Raw genomic sequence first — 5,140 nt, 5'->3', positions numbered from 1 at the left:
CTCGTTACTGCTCCGACATTAATGTCACCATTCCTTCCTGCAACCATCGTCCTAAACATCCAAACAACCAGACAAACAGTATTGATCGTGTCAGATACACGAATCAAATACAACATGATTAGAAAACATTAACGACTATTGACCAACTGGTCGACCATGCTCTGATACCACTAATGTAACACCTCTTTTATACCCCAAAATAAATAAGCATATAATCAGAGAATAAGCATGCATACAACAAAAGGGCGTCACATCGATGTTTCCAAAAACTAAAAAGCCTTTAAAAACCGACAGCATTTACTTACAATATATGATACACCTGGTCATTTCAAATAACACTTCTCAATTAATCATATTTTATCCAGAATATGCATTCACAACGAAAACTACTAAATACTCATGTGTTTCATAAAATGATCGATGTCCCATACCATGATCAAGTCTCAATAATCATATCAACATAAATTAAAACATAATTCAGCATATTTGGCTTAAGAGCCTATCAAACAACAAGTAGTAACGTCACAGGTTCTCAAATCAAACGTAATACATAACCGAATAGAAACACGAGTTCAAATAACTAGTCTACCCAGTGTTACATGACCAGAGCATCGACTCACTACCTAATCTCCAAATAACTCGGAAGAAACTCCGGCTAAGATCACACGCGAGCTACTAACTCCAGAACCTGCATGTCGCCAAACGAGGGCAACATTAAAACAGAAGGGTGAGAATACGAATCATTATGAAGAAAGTATAATAAGATATAATGGTTAAATTAACAATTATAGGAAATCTGTCACACCTTGCCTAATCATGTAAAATAATACTATTCCATATATTCACATATATTAAGCATTCAACAAGTATAAAAGTGTGATATTCCAATTTCAATACGATATTTTCCAACTATGCACATAACTATAATTATCACATATTCACACATTAAACCAAGTATGTATCCAAACATCACCCATTTCAATTATCAAGCTCATACACGTATCACAACAACATCAATTTCACATATTCAATTATCACATAACTCTAATGTGACTCAATGCAAGATATGTGACACTATGCATGTGGTACCTCAATGTGAACCCAAAGTTTCACCGCTTTCCGATTCAATATCTAGAATCCAAGTCACACTTCCGATCCGGACAAGATCAAAGCCACCACGTATGTTTCCAATTAAGGATCAACGTATTCTACGTCTATTTCCATTCAAGGATCACCGTCTATTACCATGTGAACCCACAGTTTCACCGCTTCCACAATAAAGCCGACTATGCCATGAATGAATGTACAATTACCAACCAACAATGCAATTAAGATTATCTCATCAATCTTAACTTATGCATATCAAAAATAATTCAACTCTATGAATTATATATCAAATTATACACAACATTCACAACATATAAATATCATTTATATATAAAGGAAAATAATCAAATACGATTTAGAAAATCCAATTAACACTAGTAACCATACTATCTCATGTTAATTCACATTTGCCAAACATATATGAATACACACATTTCGCAATCAATCAACTAATCACTAGGATTCATGTCATACGACTACCCATAGAGAACATTCGCAAAACGACATAATTGACATAGCAATATTTTATTCTCAACATAAATATTCAAGCCAAAATACAAATTCGGTCCATTTCACAAAATTCCGCAATTTACAGATAAACCGAATAATCGATCCAAGTCCGAACATAATCCAATCAAATCGGCTCAATGCAATTAATAAAACTATTAATCATCAATTAATATCACCTACTACCACAAAACGATTTTTATTAAAAATATTGTAACGCTTGCTTTCTAACGCTTCAAACGGTACTCAAAACGGATTCACAGTTTGAAAGTTATGAATTTGTAAAGTTTCAACGAGAATGTAAACATTGACATCCTAAACTGACAACTCTAGACATATAAGAATATCTCTTATGAATTTAATTGGCTAACGGTCTGACTCGAGTAATAATAAAACAACTCTAAAGAGTCAAATATTTTCAATGTTAATTTTATGACTTATCGGGCTTAACTCTGAACAATTTGAAAGTAACTCTTACATGACAACTCTAATAGAATTGAAAATAACTTAAATAGACCAAATAATTCAATATTTAACTCTAACCCAAAATTCCTAAAACTTTTATATACTAATAATATTTATTATTATAAATTATTATAATGAAATGTGATATGCTAGTAACATATAGTTATTTAATCTATGATAAGAATTTTGTAACTATATACTATCCATAATTTACAACGTACAGGTTCATAAACAGAGTATTCACAACAATTTCAAAGAGTAAATGATATTGCTACTGTACCGTAATAAAACAATTCCAAAGAATAATATATATATATATATATATATATATATATATATATATATATATATATATATATATATATATATATATATATAGCCACGTATCTACATGAGAAGAAGGAGCATCGCTACAGTGCTGTTTCAAGGAAAAGAAATGATATCGCTACAGTATGCACATGGAAACCAAAACAGACACAGCAATAGAACGCTGCAAATTTTCATTTTTGTCTCAAATTAAATCTTCTATTTTCTACACAATAACCTAATCATGTTAATTTACCCATTAATCTAATCATACAAACCCATAATAATAAGGATTCTCCCCCTTACCTCTTCAATGTGCTTCAAAGCCTAGCTTTCTCCCTTGTTGTTCTTCCCCTAGCTTGTTCTCATTTCTCCTCTCTTAGTCTCCTTTCTCCTCTTCTTTTGCAAATGAACAAAGTTATGATACCTCTATTCTTTCAACCCTTACTATATTATTCATATTGGGCTTAACCCATATAATTCCACTTCCTAACTAATTAGGCCCAATTGATAAAATAGAGTAGTTCAAATAAATAATTATGCTCCAACAAATAATAGTATTGCCCTTAATATTATTTTCCGATTAATCCAATTAAATCCGACTTTATCTCAATTAAATAAAAATCCAATAATAATATTATTTCTAATATTATTTTTCTACATATTCCACTTTATTAATTCTTCGATTAACCGAATAAATTGCAACTTCACTTAACAATCCGAACATGTTTCTCAATAACACCGACGATGCAATTAATTATCAAACTTCGTCCAAATTAAGTGAATCAATCCTTATTTAATTTAATTAGTCAGTTAATTAAGTTCGGGCTGTTACAGCATCAGCCAAGCCTACTCTATCACCCTCTCTCGCCGGGCCCATTCGTTCACATGCATCAGCCAGGCTCATTTCATCACCCGCTTCAGCCGAGCCCATTCTATCACATGCTTCAGCTTGGCCCACTCCATCACCCACTCCAGCTGGACTTTCTACGTCTACTACTCCATCACGGAGACATCGGGATGATTCTGAGCGTGCTTCAGCTTCAGACTTGCCACCACCCTCACGTAGACTTCGTCGAGGCAGTTCTTCTTCTATTGGGCCACCTCCGGAGGTACACGAGGATGATCCGGTGCGGGGGCCAGTGCCTGTGCCAGAGTCTGTTTGGTACCCCAGTGGGCCCGTAGACGCCTCTCTGCTTACTAGATATGAAGATCGTGCTGCGAGACATATATGGGATGGAGATGTAAGTTTTAGTTGATAGTTACATATTTATTTATTTTCTTCAGCTCTCACCTTGATTATTACTGACTGTTTAAATTTTTTATAAAATTTCAGAGCATGGACTCCCAGAGGTTCTACAACCATGGGCGGAAGATTAGGGATCTCGTGCAGCCTGACCAGCCATGGTTTTAGGAGGTACTGGTAGCTTCAGGCCTGAGGGACCTTTGTATGCTCGGCTACCATACTATACATAATGGTATGCTTGCAGCCTTTGTGGAGAGATGGCATCCTGAGACCTCCTTCTTCCATCTACCCCACGGTGAGATTACTATCACCCTAGATGATGTGGCATGCCTGCTTCATCTACCTATTAGGGGTACCTGTTAGAACATAGTTTGATTCTAATCCTATCTTAGTGTTTTGATGATAACAAATTAAATAAATTTTGTATAAATAAATATGATACTCTAATTATATATCTCTTATTTTAGAAGAAGTTCTGAACATATGCTGAAGTTCAAGCAAAACAAGTATCATCAGAACTTGGGCTGCATACAAATGCTGAAAAACTATCACGCTGAAGTCTAAAGAAGTTCTAATGAAGAAACTTCTTAAAGCACCAACCGCTAAAGCATAATTCTGATAAGTGTTATATCTACAAAGTCAGAAAGAAGTTTTCTTGAAGAAATAACAAAGATGAATTACTCTGACAGAAGAAAGATTTTCGTTGGAGACATAATGATTAGTAACGGCTAAAAGCAGATTTAGTAACAAGTCTCAAAAAGCGTGGAAAGTAAGTTTATCAAAGATAACACGCAAGCATGAGAGGCTAAGCTAGGCTATTATCCAGCAATGGACAAAATCATCCTAGCAACGGACGAAATCTTCAAAACGTTATAAATAGAAGATCAATTGAAAGAAAACGTGTGAAACATATGCAAGAGAGCTCTTATACGAAATAGAAACACACGCAAGATACAAGCAAGCTCAGTCAAAGAAATTTCTCATACTTGAACACTTATTCTGAAAGAAAATATCATTGTTCAAAGTATATGTTTGAAGTTCAATTTTCTTTGTACTTAACTTAGTGAAAAATCACAGTTGTGATTCTGCTTAGATTAAGAAGTGTAACACCCTATTTTTATTAGATTTAATTAATTAGGATTATTTGATAATTGGTATTGTTTGTGTGTTTATTTAATTATTGTTTGAGTGATAATTATTTGATTGTGTGGTAATATATTATTTAGCTAATTAATAAATGGTAGAATTATATTAGATTTAGCTAATGGGCTTAGTTGAGTGAGAAAGATTATTGGGTGGGTTAAGCCCAATGAAATAATGAGAATTAGGAGAGAATTTTGTGTCATAACCTAATTAGAAAGAAAAGAGTAAAAAGATAGAAAGAAGAGAAGAGGAACATAGAAGAGAAAGAGAAGGGATTTGTAGATTCTTGAAGAGGGTGGATTAAGAGTTAGAGGTAAGGGTTTGATTCCAAGTTCTTATAGTTTATATGATTGGGTAATGTATGTG

This window comes from Vicia villosa, linkage group LG3 (genome assembly GCF_029867415.1).
Source record: "Vicia villosa cultivar HV-30 ecotype Madison, WI linkage group LG3, Vvil1.0, whole genome shotgun sequence".
Taxonomy (NCBI): domain Eukaryota; kingdom Viridiplantae; phylum Streptophyta; class Magnoliopsida; order Fabales; family Fabaceae; genus Vicia; species Vicia villosa.
The sequence above is the reverse complement of the archived record's forward strand: the minus strand, read 5'-3'. Positions refer to the sequence as shown.